Genomic DNA, 17,478 nt, shown 5'->3' with positions numbered 1-17,478 from the left:
TTAATGGCATAGTAGAAACTACACTCATCATTCCCCACTTTCTCTTTCATTTCTTATAGCGTACGTATAATGCTTTCTACAGTGTGTATAGTATTTGATGATAAGGTAATGGTAGTAGTGGCGTTGACAATAATTTCTCTAAGTATGTTCAAACTTGAAAGAAGTCAAAAAAATTCTTATTAAAAGGTGTCCGTTATATATTTTTAAAATTTAATATTTTATTTATATATACAATATAATTTTTCGATGAAGGGCGGTCAAGTAACCACCTTACAAGACTGTAGCTTCGCCCATGAATAGAGGCGGATCCAGGATTTGAAGTTTATGGGTTCCTATCGTCTTAAACTTTTTCGATATAAATAATAATTTAATGTGAATAATTTACGGTAACGGGTTAAACGAATTAACACAGTAACATACAATATATACGTTAAATCCGTTTTACTATTACAAAAATTTTTATGGGTGTTATTCTATTATCATATGTCACGTATCCCGTATATTGGGATTCTGGTGTTTTGCGACATTTGTCCCAATTTTATAGTAAAGTTTAAAGAATGAGGCGACCCACACTTGTAAATTTGGCCTTTTGCGAGTTAGGTCAACAACTAAGACGAACAGCGTTCTGGCTTGTTCTTCCGTTTTGGTCAATTCCACCAAATTCCTGCTCTTTTGTTTTTTTCTCTAGTCTAGTCCAGTAGACTGTAGACTACTAACATGCCAATAATATATAAATACAAAATTGCTTTTCATTCAAAACCAGACACCACAAGCCTATTAATTCTGTACCTAAAAAATGAAGCTACTATTTCTTTTTTTGTTTTCTATTTGTTATCTATTATTCATATTAAGGTCAAATTCGAGTTCGAAAAGTGAGTCCGGAACCAAAATGTGCTTCTTTTGAACTAAAACAACAAAAATATGTGAAAAAAAACTTAGTAACAAAAATATATATAGCGTTTTTTGAAATCACGCTATACTTTAACGGCCGTTTGGCCAGTTAAGTATAGCGTGGTTCCAAAAAATGCTATACTTGAATTAATTTAAGCGGGAAAATATAGTTTCTTTTGTTAAGACGTTATACTATAGTGTCTTAACAAAAGACGCTATATACAAATATATCGTCTTCTTCCCTTCCCAAAAACAAAAATCCCCCCCCCCCAAATTAAAAAATCAAACTTCTTGAGAGGAACGGAGGATCAGTACTGAGACTTATTAGAAAATGATAAATTGCATAGAGACAATGATTATACTATTTTTCAAACAGTTGTCGAGTGGGAGAGACTACCTAAGTTTCTACCACAGACGTTGGACGTAGGTGTCCCATATTGTTGTAGAAATCAGACAAGTGGTCTTCTTGATGATAGCGATGAAATGCGAGAAATGTGTGTCAACTGGGGCCTAGATTACGATGCCCTCGGTTCTGAAGGGTACATACACGATATTGAAGAAGAAGTTGAAGACAGTGACAATGAAATAGTGCCAGACAGCGAGGATAATGGCGAATGACAATTGTTTTTTTGTTTAAATGGGTTTATGTTAGATTGTTGTACTGAAGTATTAATGTTAAATATCAAACATATATAACAACAATGGAAACATAATTTTATTTTATACATTCTGCAAGATAAACAAGTACATACACTTATTACAAACACATTACGGAAACAAAACACTATGTGTATCCTTGATAGTTGGGCACATTAGATGAATTTCCACCAAGAGTTGAATTACCACCGCCACCCAAACTAGCTGAAGGACATTTACAACGGTCGTGTCCTGTTTGCGAGCATATGCCATATTTACGAGCATAAAAGGTATCACCAACATCCATTTAGTTTCGTATACGCATTCTTTTTTGTACTTGTAGCTTATGCAAATAGTCCTTGTTACACACCATTTTAAATGGTTCCGGCGGCCAATAATGCTCAGCACCCACTGGCTGCAACTGCCCACTATAAGTGTTTAAGTATGTAGCAACACTATATTCTTTATCAACATAGTTGGTTGGCCCTAAACCTGTATGTTGAAAGCACTTGATGGCATGTGAGCACGACATGTGGTAGATGGACCATTTCCCACAAGAACACAACCTGCTGGCTTCATTTACGGTGTGTATATTATTTCCCCGATTTTGGTGGATAGCGGTGCAAAATTCAAAAATATTTCGATCGTTGCAATACTGTAAAAATGAATGTCAATGTGCTTGCCTCCTGTATTTCTCAAATATTTTCATTGGTATTGGCATAAATTCAACACCTCTCTCTATCAATTCCAATGCATCTCTATGTCTTTCAACAAATCTCTCAGCCATCTGTTTGAATGACATCCGCACCATGGCAGTGATAGACAATCCACGTGCGGAATTCAATAACTCGTTGAAAGACTCTAACACATTTGTATTCAGGGTTCCCTATCATCTGCCACCATCCACGTGCAATGTCCGCTTGTCAAGCTCAGGTCACATCAATAAATGATAGGGTCTTTCATCTTCCTGCCTGATCGATTCCATTCGCCTCCTGAATTTGCACTCCTAGTTATCAGTTGCAGCCATCCATATTAAATCATGCAACTCCTTGTTGGGATATTTCTTCTAGAAATTAGCCTTCAGGTGCCTCACACAGTAACGGTGGTATGCATACGGTTTCTGCCATTCAGGTAAATGCTCTACAGAACTTAATATATCGCCATACTGATCAGATATTAGATAAATGCCTGAACGTTGTTTGATAATGTGCTCCTTCAAGTGGTTCAAAAATAGCGTCCACGTCTCTTGGCTTTCATTAGCACATATGGAAAAAGCTAGGGAAAATATTTGTCCATTAGCATATACTGCAACGGCGATCAACAACTTAAAATCATACTTTCCATAGACATGAATACCGTCTATGGATATTACCGGCCGACAATGCACGAAACCATCAATTGCTGGTTTAAATGCCCAGAACACGTATTTGGATATATATTTTGGTATTCCTGCACGCCGCTCAAGCTTTCATTCCACAACAGTCCCGGGGTTAAAAGTGTTGCAATGTGGCCATGTACCTGGGTAGAGATGCAAATGACTTATCCCAGTTACCATAAACAATTTCAAATGCATGTTTGCGCCCGAGATATGCCTTTCTCTTGGTAATAGTACACCCATATTCCTGGTGGATGGATATAATACACTCTTTGATCTTGTACCATATGGACGCTTCATTGTGTGGAATCAAGAGAAGAGAAATTAAGTCAACATCCAAGTTGAAGTGATTCCCATTGAATTTGTCCATTTCACAATTGTGGGTGCTAATGTATTTACTCAGTTTCCACATATTTGTTTTCTTATTTATTGCAGCAGCATCCAATTACAACTCGTAAGCCATCTACGACAAATAACTTTTTATACAATCGGAGATAACTCCAATACTATCATCTCACGGCACTCTTTTACGTTGTACATTTTCACAGCCCTACTTAGGCGCGCCTTATCAGGAAAAAGCATGCCCTTTGACAGCACTGTTGGTTTAGATTCATCCCACATTGCTGTTCGAAGTTCGTCAATATCCCTTGTGAGGGCATCCTCATCTAGCGTACTTAGCAAATGATCAAGGTAGGAGATATTCCTTGAATGAAACGGCATGTGGGACTCGTACACTCTTGGTCTAACGGGAGGTGGAGCATGCTCCCTCCTCAAATCAGGTTCGACATTCTCTTCCTCCTCATCATCACCCTCGTTGGGGAAGGGTGTGTCATCTCTTGACTCATCGACATTGTTTTCATAATTACTATTTTCTTCTTAGCTCTGCGCATCTGCCTGATCCCGAGTAAATCGTCGTATTCGGGTAATTGAGTGAGGACAAGACCATCAAGTTGCTCATTTTCACTGCACAGCCAAAGAAATAATGAGTTACTGAAATTAGTCCAAACAATACACATAACTTTATATATTCACTTACAAATCATAATGTGTTGATATCCCATGATGCACATTATCTTGTTGATGTTGACTCATGGATGGACCATCATGATCCAACATACCAAAACTAGGCATATTCCAACTGGCCGTCAGTTCATAACTTGTAAAATTTATATCTGATCGGTACCCCCCTGTGGAATATATGAGTGTTAATACAAATACTATACACAAAAATATACACCGTAATACAAAAAAAAATTGAAGTTTACCACTCGGCTTGTGGATTATGCATACTAGGGGAGAAATTATTTCCTCGCTCCTTATTCGCCCGTGGAGATAAGTTTAGATCCGACCAATCTCTTTCAACCGGAACCTGTTCAGCTAAAACTACTCCAAAATAATCACCCGATGATTTAGGGATTTCCCTACTTTGCGCAACCTCATTATTGCGAACGTCTTTAGCATTGCCGTACATTTCCAACTGTTTTATCATAATAAATTCCCTGTATTCATACGAAGTCCCCAAAAAATCTCTCAGAGTTTCATCGTTTTCGATGTTAAACTCAGCATAACAAACAACCTCTTGCGGAGTTACAAAATACGGATATCATCCGGTTATTTTAAGATTCATCGAACGTTTGCTCACACTCTTTTTTACATATCAACGATACCAATTTATCGTACTCCATTTTAAGTGGAAACTTAACATGAGACTGTAGAGATAAACTATAGCTTACTGAGTTATTCGCCACCACAATCTTACCCCTTAATATAATGAAACCCTAATTTTTTGCTCTTTAGACATTATGACAAAATGCAAAATAACTTAACAAAGAAAAATTTCAGAACACTTGAAGATGTTATGAATGCATTTTTACAAAATCCTTCACCTCTTTAAATAAGGCAAAAACTAGCCTGGGGGTTCAACTATTTGAGGTATAACGCCTTTAAAAAAATGTTATACCCAGTTGAATTATTGTTATGTCAGTTAAGCATAGAAGAATTATTTGTGGGCCCACTTAATATGTATAGCAATTTAGTATAGAACGCTATATATATGTATAGCGTTTTAGTAAAGAATGCTATACATATAACGTTTTTTGAAAAAACGCTATACTTAACTAGCCAAACGACCGTTAAAATATAGAGTGGTTCCTAAAAACGCTATATACATTTTGGACACTAAGTTTTTTCCACATATTTTCGTTTTTTGAGTCCAAAAGAACCACATTTTGGTTCCGGACTCATCGAAAAGTCCCATATTTGTGTACCAAAAAAATGGATATCCATTTTATTGATAAAAAGGACGGGTTAAAGGCAGATGAATCGTGATCGATCCGAAATCTTTATCTCATAGTTAAACTAGTGTGATGTATATTAAAATAAAGACAAGAGCTACAACAATAAATAACGAGGCAAGAGCTAAAGAAAGTTCAATAGTATGCTTTGTATTTCTTGCAAGTGTTATCCAAGAGAAAACAGAGAGTGAGAGAGCAAGATAGATAGAGAGAGAAATGTATTACAAGCAATACTAGAGATTCGGCCAAAACCGACAGTGGCAACCAGCCAACTTCGGTCGGTTTTTAAAAATATTTATTTTTTAATTTTTTTTCACGAAACCGACTAACTTCGGTCGATTTTTTTGGGCGCAGAAATGCGGAAAGCTATTATGGTGTCCCGTGAAATTTATTTTTTAAGAAATCGACCAATTTTGATCGATTTTTCATATAAATTAAATTAAAATTAATATTAAAAAATCAACCGAATTTGGTTAGTTATTTCAATCAGCCATTTTAGAAAAACAGACCAACTTCGATCGATAATTTTATATTTTTAATAAAACTGACTAAAATCAGGCTTAGTGTAGAACTCGACGCTGGCTAATATTAGAGGGTTGGGGAGAACGCGCTCCAACAGGGACTGAAGTGAAGACTGATGGGTTTTCAATGCCTTTGCCTTATGATTCTTATGTTTTGATAATCAAACAAACTTATTGTTAAGAACAAGATAGAGAACCTGACTCACTTGGTACACATCTCAAATGAACAAAGTCTAGTATGATCTCCAGCAAATGAACTGCCCGCAACTGTCACAAAGAGGAACACAATAGGGACCTGGTCCCTTAGAGTTCTCTGATAGAAGTACAAGTCAACTATATAGCTAGAACGCAACTGCAGAAAGTGACTATCCGCATACTGTACATGCGACAGTGCAGCTGATAGTGTGGCAGTCACTTCTTATTGGGAAGAAGCGCGTATTAAGAAATGACATCACCATTGTGATGTCTTTTGTAATATAACAACCCGGTGTAAGGCACAAGATACTCACTTGAGCATTTAGTGATATTCTCTCAGAAAAGTGTGCATCCTGTATTGAAGTCACAAGTGCGTCAAGAACAAGAAGGCAACTCTACTAAAGGATCAGTTTCACAATGAGTCTATGTGTATCCGTAGTTGAGTTGTAATCTTGTTATTTGTTCTTCATTATAACTCCTATCTTGCTTTCTTAGAAGCTGTGTTTTAGGAAACCCTCTTGTAAAATCTGTAAACCCTCTGAATTTATGTTGTGACTAAGTTTAATCATAAGTTAAAGTCTTTGTTACTAGATATTGACAAAGTGGCTTGTGGTAAGAGTATCACAAGTTAGTTAAGGTGAATTCTTTGTAATAGAGTTATTATAAAGTGGCTTGTAATAGGTGTTTACAAGTTAGTGAAGTTGAAAGCCTACAAGTGTAGGTCGTGATTTTTGTCCCCTTGAGTGGGATTTTTCCACGTAAAAATCCCATGTCTCCTTTACTTACTGCTTCATAAGTATTCTCAGCAGAAACTCATAGAGGATCAGGTGCTCTATAGTTTGGTGGACTCATATAAGCTAACAATTGACATTAGAGCGGGTTCTTTCTAAAAGGTTAACATCTAGAAAGGATCTCAATGGCTGCTCCACCCAACTTTGAGGAAGGAAAATCAACCTACAGACCTCCTAGATTCAATGGTCAGTACTACGACTAGTGGAAGACTCACATGCATGATTTTATAGTGGCCGAAGATTTAGAACTGTGGTACATCATCTTTAATGGTCCACATGTTCCTATGAAGAAGCTTGAAGAAATTGGACCAATGGTGCATAAAGATAGAAAGGAGTACAGTGATATTGACAGAAAAGCTGTAGAAAAGAACTATCACGCCAAGAAAATCTTGGTATATGGTATAGGACCTGATGAGTACAACAGAGTCTCAGCTTATGATAGTGCCAAAGAAATATGGGAAGCATTGCAAACCGCACACGAATGAACTACTCAGGTTAAACAGTTCAAGATTGACATGCTCACCACAGAGTATGAGCTCTTTAGGATGAAGGATGATGAGTCTATACAAGATATGTACACTAGATTCACATCCATCATAAATGAGCTTCATTCTCTTGGAGATGTTATTCCTAGAAACAAGCTTGTAAGGAAAATCCTCAGTGTTCTACCTGGTTCTTGGGAAAGTAAGGTAAATGCCACCACTGAAGTTAAAGATCTACAAACTCTAACCATGGATGAGTTGATTGGTAATCTGAAGACATACGAGATGAAAAGAAAGAAGGACAGTGAAAGGAGAGAGCCAAAGAAGGAAAAGAACCCGGTACTCAAGGCTGAAAGCAATGACTCAAGTGAAGAAGATAGTGATATGGCCTATCTTACTAAAAGATTTCAAAAGATGGTTCGAAGAAATGGTGGTATACCAAAAAAGGTAAATTCAAGTAAGGCAAGGAACAATGATCTCTGTCACAGGTGCGGAAAGCCAGGGTATTTCATCAAAGACAGTCCACTCGTGAAGCAGGGGCAATACAAACAAAACCCTGACAAAGCAGCAAAAAGGAACCTGGTTCCAAACAAATGATTCAGTCAAAAAAGTGCAGCTGACAATATTGTGAAGCAGGTTATTGCTGCTTGGGGAGACTCCTCTAGTGAATCAGAAAGGGAACCAGATATAGAAAATAGCTCCATGATGGCAATGGGAACTGAAGCAACGAAATATGACTCACTGTTCGCGCTGATGGCTCAGTTTGATGATGATGAAGAAGATGAAGATGATGAGGTAAATTTCAGAGATGTTCAGAGAAATATGAAATCCTACTCTTCTAAGAAGTTAAGGTCATTAGCAAATATTCTAATTGATGCATATTATAGCCTTGATAATGATAAGGAAATCCTGACCATAGAACTAGGAGAAGCTGAACAATCTAGAGATGATCTGGTGGTCTGTGTAGTGGACCTAAATAAGACCATAGCTAATCTTAAAAAGGAAAAGGAAGTTTTGAATGAAAAAATAAAAGTGTAAAAAATGAGAGAGATGGCCTGATGGTAGTGGTTGTTGATTTAAAGGAAATAATAGAAGGTCTTAGCAATAAGAAACACACTCTAGAAGAGAAAATTGCAGCTACTGAGCAAGAGAGGGATGACTTTTTGGTGATAATCACTGACCTAGAGGAAACCATTGAGGGACTCAATAGAGAACAGAGGACTGTGAGTCTTGGGAAAGGAAAAGAAGTAGCTAGTGAGACACATATCAAGCTTGAAAAAGAATTAAATAATATGAAAACTAGTCTATGTGGTGAACTTGAGAAAAATAGGAAACTTCAAGCTGAATTGGAGAAAGTAAAAATTGATCTTGAGAAATCTCTGAAGTGGACCTAGTCCTTAGATGTTGTCACTGACATGTACTTCAACAATAGTAGAAACAAGTAGGGAATCGGGTTCCAAAAGGATAAAACTCCCTACAACCCTCACAGCAAGTACATCATTGTTCCTGATAACTGGATTTGTACCCACTGTGGGAACAATGGGAACTTCAAGGAAAACTGCCAGGCCAGGGTTCAATCGTTTCAGAAAATAAAGTGTTTATTGAAAAAGCGACCACTAAAGAGGAACCAGGTACCACTCGCAAAAAACGAATACTGCCTTCATGGACTAGAAAAGCTCTCATTCATCCTTTTTTTCCATTACAAGGGACCCAAACTAGTTTGGGTTCCTAAATCTGACCCATATTTTGCATGTGCAGGGAACAGTGAGAGGAAATGGACTGCAACAGACCATGGACAGTGGATGCTCAAAGCACGTGACTGGAAGCACCATGGATTTCTTCTCATTGAAAGCCCTGCAGGAAGGGAATGTATTTTTTGAAAAAAATGGGGTACATTCTCAGTGTTAAAAAAAGGTGGGAAGTCCCTTTGACACTCAATTGAGAACGTGTACATGTGGATGGCCTGAAGTACAGTCTCCTGAGTGTTTCTTAAATCTATGATAAAGGGAATAAAGTAGAGTTCTCATCAAAAGTGTGCACAACTGCCATTCTGGTAACTGGCGAAGTGGTCTTAGTGGCCAAAAGAAACAAGAACATCTACGTTGATTATGACACAGAACTTTGGCATGGAAGATTGGGGCATGTAAGCTTCTCACTTCTGAATAAATTGATTCAGAAGGACCTGATTCGTGGTCTGCCAAATTCAAGATTCACCTGGACACTGGTTCTTAGACAAAGGATGAGACTTTTGAGGTATTTATGGACTTTGTCAAGAAGATCCAAGTGAAGATAAGATTGAAGGTAGCATTAATCAGATCTGACCACGGGACAGAATTTGACAATGCCAAATTTGATGAGCTTGTAACAAATGGAATCACACACAACTTCTCAGCACCAAAGACTCCACAGCAAAATGGTGTTGCTGAAAGAAAGAACAGAACTCTAGAAGACATAGGACGAATAATGCTCATCAACAGTTGGATCGCCAAAAATTTCTGGGCAGAAGCAACAAACACTGCTTGCTACTTGGTGAACAGGTGTATGATCAGGTCCCTCCTGAACAAAACCCCCTATGAGATGCCAAATGGAATAAAACCAAAGACAAATCATCTAAGAACTTTTTAATGAAAATGCCATGTTATCAACAACGGGAAGGACCAGCTTGGGAAATCTTAATGCAAAAGGCGATGAAGGAATCCTTCTAGGATACTCCCCACAAAGCAAAGGCCACAAAGTCTATAATAAAGGGGCACACTATGTGGAAAGAAGTGTGCATGTGCTATTCAACGAGACACCCTCCTCTAACAAAGGAGAAAACAGTGATGATCAAGATAATGAACCACCTCTGGTCCCTGGGAAATATTTGAGGTTTCAAATGGGAATGTTGATATGATGAGTAAGATGAAGAAGCCAGGTGAAGACAATGCAACATCCTCTTCCACTTCTCACAAGGAATCTGGTACTTCAATAAACTACCACTGAAGCTGAAGAAAGAGTGGAGATGCAGTGCGAGACACTCCACAAGTAACAGAACAAGGAGTGCAAGGAAATCCAATTAACCTACCCAGTTCCTCTACCAATCAAACCTCAGTCCCAAACAAGAAACACAAAAGATCCCATCTATTTGATAACATAATCATTGCCCTTCATTCTGGATTTAGACAAGAATCAAAAACTCAAAAATTCCCTAGTCTCTTATGTATTTCCATTCCAGAATAGAATCCAAAATCAAGTCCCAGGGAATCTTACTTGAAAGCTACCAAAAGAGGTTTGAGATACCTTAAGGGAACACAGGACCTGGTCCTGTATTATCCATCAGGTAACAATTTTAACCTTATTGGGTATGCTAATGCTAACTATACAGGTTATCTTGTGGACAGAAAAAGCACTTATGTAATAGCTCTCTTGCCATGATCATGTCTCATCTCTTGGGATACAAGGAAGCGAAACTCAATGGCTTCATCAACAACTGAAGCAGAATATGTAGTGGCAGCATACTGTTGTGCTCAACCTCTATGAAATAAGCAGCAAAGGAAAGATTTTGGGGTATTTTCTGATGGTATGTCTCTTCTATATGACAACACCAGTTCACTCAACTTAATCAAGAATCTAGTTCAAAACAAGAGGACCAAGAACATTAAGGTGAAGCATTATCTTCTGAGGGTCAATGTGGAGAAAGGGTTGATCCGTGCAAAGTCATGCAACACAGAAAACCAAATTCCAGATATCTTCACCAAAGCCTTGAGTAGGGAACATTTTGGAAGAAACTAGGTGAAGCTGGGGTAATTAAAGTCTAATGGAGAACCTGATTCTCCATCACTTGGCTATGTAAAATACCTTTAGGTAAAAATAGCTAAAGTGTTTTCTGGCCAAACCTAACTCATATCGATACCATTGCAGGTAAACACGCATGACGATCATAGAAGCTAAAGGTACAATTATGAACTGCGAAAGAAGAGCTGCTAAAATCGTTTTTAAAAAATTGATCGGGCATCAGGTTCCTGTACCACAGGTTAGTAGTAATGTGTTTGTTTTGCATGCCTTCTCAATAAATGTTAACAAAATTAACTCAACTGCCACATCATCCAACTTTTCAAAGTCTGTATGTCATGTCATGTCTTTCAAATCCCTTCATCCCCTCTACACGATAACATTTTCCCGCAAATCTACCGCCGTTTTCAGGACTATTCAGAACTTGTTTCTCTATCTTCTCATCATTAGCCCTTCTTCCCATGAAACTCTCTTTCTCTATCACAGCAAGTCATGAACCTTCATATCTTTTGTATCTCTGTGATCCTCTTTTCACTTCTCTCTCTCACTCTACTTACCTACCAAATACTCCTATAATGGCAATCGAACGATCGCTTCCTTCTTCCACCATTAACACCACTCTTACTTCCCTATCATCCTTAAAAGCATTCCCAGAAATTCATTATTCCACTCTCTCCAATACTACTGTATCCACACCTGGTTCCTCCTCATTTCCTGTAGTTTTTCCTTTTCTGTCAAACCCTATTTCCCTTTCATATATTGAAAACCTTATGTCTCATCATTCCTCTGATCTCATCAAAGAACACTCAGGAGGTTTTACCTCTCATGTGTTAGAGGTCTCTGAGGATGATCTTGATCAGTATCTGAACTCCTCTATTTTGGACTTAGTGGCTCTCACAGAGTCACCAGAAAAGGAAGCAGCGTATAACATTATAGCTATCACTGCTGAGAGTCTGATGAATGAAGGAGCATATCTCTTGTCTGAGTATTAGAGGGAAGAAACTCCACTCCTAGACGATGTAAGAACCATAGTACTCCTTGAGTCTTTGGCTCATGAGACGGTCCCAGAAAAACCTGTTGAATAACCTGATTCTCTTCCAGGTAAACCCACTCCTGCACCTCCTGATCATCCTAAGCTCTTAAAATTCTTTTCCAAGTCACCCACTATGAGGTTGTAGTAGAAAGAGGGCTTCGAGTCTACATTGCAGAAAAGTAGGTGGAGTGTCAAGACAAGGAAAAAGAGGTCGATGAATCAAGGGAAATCTGTTACTAACAAAAGCATTCCAGTATGTGAGGTTTATAAAAATGCTCTAAAGGAACCTGGTTCCTTAGTAAAACAATCTATAAAAGCCTAGAAGTCTGTGGATGAAGCTTCTAATGAATTTATTGAGAAACAAAGTGGAGTATCTATGAAGGTAAGCCGTAAGTCTAAGAAAAGTCTAGTTGAGCAGGCTGTGTTTGAAGATGATACTGTGGAGCTAGTAAGTTGGAAAGGGAAGTCTGTTGAAGGATCTAGAAAATGAAAACGGGAAACTACAAGGGAACCTGGTTCACTGAAGACCAGCGACAATGGTCTTTGGCAGGAAAAATTAAGAACTCAGAAAGTCTTGTGGGGCCGTACGTTTGATCCAGCAATTTCAGAGATGGCTAGTATGAGGCAAATTCTGGAGATGGTGGAATTTCAACAATAGGGGCACTTGTTTCAGGGGAGCATGCCCTTGGTGTACGAAGATGCGGTACAAAGTTTCTATGCATCTCTCTTCACTGTTGAGGGGGATCATATCTGTGTGCTAGTAAATGGAGTAGACATTGTACTTGATGCTTCAGCATTGGGGAAGGTTCTCCGAATCCCATGTGAAGAGATGTCCTCAGTCAAAGGTGTCTGTGGTGTCAACTTTAGGATAGCTATCATGAAAGAGCAAGCTATTCAACAGGGGGAACAGGTGCATAAGAAGGTATTACTTCCTGAGTATCAGCTTCTCTTTGAACTAGTCAATAAGGTGCTCTTACCTCATTCTGAGAGGCGGTCTATTGCCACAAAATCTGATCTGGTCTTAATGGAGGCTCTCGATAAGTTTGTCCCAATCAATCTGCCGGCAATCATGATAGATTATATGCAAAAGGTGGCAAACTTTAAAGGAGGGAATCATGGGCTACCATATGGCTTTCTACTCACTCAAGTGTTCAGATTTTACAAGGTCCCTTTGGGTAATCCCAGAGTAGTCACACGCAAGCAAACCTTCTCTAGAACTACTCTGGAAGAATATGAGTGCGTAGAAAAGGTTGGTGGAAACACCTCGACCATTTCTCAGCTGATCAATGCTCAAAATGCTGCTTTTGAAGAGATAAGAAGATTAAGGGCTCAGAATGCCATACTAGAAACTCAGCTCAGTCAAGCGGTTAAAGGACTTGGTTCCATTAATGAAGAAGTTGTCCACCTGATAAAGGAAAATGATAAGCTTCGTGCAAAACTGCTTGAAGAGCAGCTGTCTGCAAATGCCCGACTGGACCTGGTTCTCAAAACCCTTGGTGCTTCTCACTCCTAGTCTTCCTTTTCTAGTTCCTCTTAGATACCCCCTAGTAACCAATGTCCTCTATCATGATGTTTTGTGGCTGCTGTTTCTATTTTTGTTTGCCTTTTTTTTTGCTGATGGCATGCTAGACTTCACCATTATTGCTCCTGTTTTGCTCAGTCCATTGTTAATATCAATGAAACAACTCCTCTTTTGTTGCCTGTACAATGCTGTTTTCCTTTGGCTTTTGTTGTGTGCACATATGTGGCATGAGTTGGCTGTGTTAGACTTCTTTATGCTGTTTACCTGCTTGTGTATTTTTAATGATGCCAAAAGGGGGAAGATAGCTAGTAGTGAGTAGTAGGTATATGCACTATGATAGTAGATGTATAAATGTATGTATAGTCATCAAGGGATCAAAAGCAGAAGGTCAGGGGGAACTTATGAACATTGATGCAAAAACAGGGGATCTGATTAAGGGGGAATCAAAAGCAAAAAGTCAGGGGGAACTTGTGAAGTTTCTGGTACCTCATCTGGCTATTTCTACTCGAAAACAAGTACTATCAATGTCTGAGTTTGTCATCATCAAAAAGGGAAAATTTATGGGTTTTCAATGCCTTTGCCTTATGCTTCTTATGTTTTGATGATCTAACAAACTTATTGTTAAGAACCAGATAGAGAACCTGACTCACTTGGTACACATCTCAAATGAACAAAGTCTAGTCTGATCTCCAGCAAATGAACTGCCCGCAACTGTTACAAAGAGGAACACAATAGGGACCTTGTCCCTTAGAGTTCTCTGACAGAAGTACAAGTCAACTATATAGCTGGAACACAACTATAGAAAGTGACTGTCCGCATACTGTACACGCGATAGTGTAGCAGATAGTGTGGCAGTCACTTCTCATTGGGAAGAAGCGTGTATCAAGAAATGACATCACCATTGTGATGTCTTTTGTAATATAACAACCTGGAGCAAGGCACAAGATACTCACTTGAGCATTTAGTGATATTCTCTCAAGTAAAAATGTGTTTATCCTGTATTGAAGTCACAAGTGCGTCAAGAACAAGAAGGCAACTCCACTAAAGGATCAGTTTCACAATGAATCTATGTGTATCTGTAGTTGAGTTGTAATCTTGTTATTTATTCTTCATTGTAACTCCTATCTTGCTTTCTTAGAAGCTGTGTTTTAGGAAACCCTCTTGTAAAATTCGTAAACTCTCTGAATTTATGTTGTGACTAAGTTTAATCATAAGTTAAAGTCTTTGTTACTAGAGAGTGACAAAGTGGCTTGTGGTAATAGTATCACAAGTTAGCTGAAGTGAATTCTTTGTAATGGAGTTATTACAGAGTGGCTTGTAATATGTTTTTACAAGTTAGTGAAGTTGAAAGCCTACAAATGTAGGTAGTGGTTTTTGTCCCCTTGAGTGGGATTTTTCCACGTAAAAATCTCGTGTCTCCTTTACTTACTGCTTCATAAGTATTCTCAGTAGAAACTCATAGAGGATCAGGTGCTCTATAGTTTGAACGACTCATATAAACTAAAAAGACCACGGAAAAGATCCGTTGGGCCTGGTATAATCATTGCCCAACTAGTTAGCAATCGCTTTGGTCATTGTGAGATGGTTGTTGTCTTCAGACACCGGTGACAATAACTTTGAAGCCCCTAACTAGGGCCACCAATCGTGATACTATTGAGTGTCTCGTTCTGACCGAACTAAGGCTTCTATGGGTCGCATCCTCGTTGGTCCACCTAGCAGGTACGGATTTTCACCCAATACAACATTGAAGGGTAATATTTCTTAACTAAGATGACTTCATATAATTATTATTTCAACGTAAGACTTAAACTAAGAATAAATAATTATTTACCACTTTATTACGACCCTCGTTGGTCAAGCCAATTAATATGCCATTTCTAAGTTTTTCTTCTCCTTTTTTTTTTCTTCCAATCTGTTAAGAGAGGCATAGCTATTGAAGGAGCAAAAAGAACAGAGGAAGGAAGAAGAGAGTAATTGAGCAGAGCTTGGAAAATATCGAATCCATTTCTTCATGTACTGTACATGTGTATATTAAGGGTAGCAAATGGTCCGGGCCCGGGCCTAAACGGGCCTCGTGAGCCGGTCCTAAATGGGCCGGTTCTATGTCGGCCCGGGCTTCGTGGGCTTTTGGATGTAAATGAACCGGGACCGGGATCACGAACTAATGATCCCGGGCTAAGTGTGCTGGGACTGGACCCAAACGGGCCTAAGTGGGCCTAAATGGGTCTGAATTTTTTTTATCTAAGGTAATTTCTTGTAAATTATATATATATATATATATATATATATATATATATATATATATATATATATATATATATATATATATATATATATATATATATATATTATAAAAACATGAATAAAGTGTTGGTTGACCAAAATAACCCTAAAATATTGATCAAACCATAATTTAACGTTGGATAAAATTGTATTTTTAGACTTTGCCTAATATTGGTCGAACTTTGAGTTGAACTACAATTATGTCCACTTAGAATTTTGGTAAATAAAGGATGGATTGCTTTCATTCCTTTTCAAATTAAGAGTGCTAAGACTTTTTCCACAAACATATCACTGCTACATTAACTATATTGGTTTGACAAGGTAATCACAAAATTTTCTAATTATGTAGACAATTTGGTAAAAAAAAAAAAAAAAAAAACATAGAAAGAAGAGAGTTCTACGTACCTAAGCACTGCGGCCTCTGAATGCTGATTTGGTGATTAACAAACAATTATTAAATGATTAATAAAGCTTTACGTATTTATAGAATGAAGACAGAACTAAATAACTCATTAATATTGTAAATTTTTGTTGTCTACATAACTATCTTAATTTTTAAACGTGCTCATATGTGGCAAAGATCTCAAAGGCAAAGCCATAATTTCGAGTTTATGGATTCTAGATTTTAGAGAAAATAACTATTGGGTTCTAAATGAATTATTTATTTATACATATTAAGTAAATATTTTAACATAAATACAGGATCTAGCCAATCCTATTGAGTTCTACCAAATACTGTAGCGAAGGCTAGATCCGCCCCTAAGAGAACAAATATCGTCCTGCAGGTCTCCATATATCTTAACCATGATTGAAACTGATTATCTCTTAAATTTTTCTTTCTTATTGGTTTCTTTCATTATGTTCTTTACTTTTGTATTGTTGACCGTTTGTGTCATTTTTTTCATGAGTTCTATGTAAGTTAATTCTTCATTAAAGTAGTATGCATTTATCATGTTGTTTCAGAAAGTTTCATTATATTTGGACTGAAATATTACATGTGGTCTTTAAGGAAAGACTTTACTTTCCAATCATTAAATGCTCATTATGCTTCAGTTATGTCTTTGATGGAATGACTAAACATATTTACCTGCTATAAATTGAAGCTTTTGAAAAGGTTCCCTGCACTCTCAACTTGACGAAATACACCATCTAAGAAAAGTTATTAGAGTGCAGAAGGGCCTATACACAAAGATTTTACTCAAATAATAATGGCGGGACGTAAGTACGTCTTTCTTATTCCGCTGCCAATTTGCTCTCTATGTATTTAGACATTCATTTGATTGTGTAGAATGTCTTACATTCTGTGTTTTAAAGAAAAAAGAACTTTTCAATAAGGAAGCAACTTTTCTTTTAATAATAAAAACTAAGTTAAATGAATGAGACAAGTACCCATTAATAAGTAATAAATTGTTCAATCAATAGATTCTTTAAATATAAACGAAAACAGTTTTTCAAGAAGTATTCTCTAATTTAAGAAGAAATAAGTTGTTCTACCAATAGAGCAAAAATCTATAGGTATTCCTAATTTTCTAGAGAAGGTAATTATTCTTTTAAAAAGAACTAAAGACATTCAGATATTTAGACCAAACACAAGCACGTGAGGTTTAGAGATAGATCACTGAATTCTCTGATCTATATATTCAATAAATAAAAATTACTTCTGTATTATAAAATTTGTGGACGA

Source organism: Nicotiana tabacum, chromosome 8 (assembly GCF_000715075.1).
Source record: "Nicotiana tabacum cultivar K326 chromosome 8, ASM71507v2, whole genome shotgun sequence".
In the NCBI taxonomy this organism is placed as follows: Eukaryota; Viridiplantae; Streptophyta; class Magnoliopsida; order Solanales; family Solanaceae; genus Nicotiana; species Nicotiana tabacum.
Note: the sequence above shows the minus strand (reverse complement) of the source record.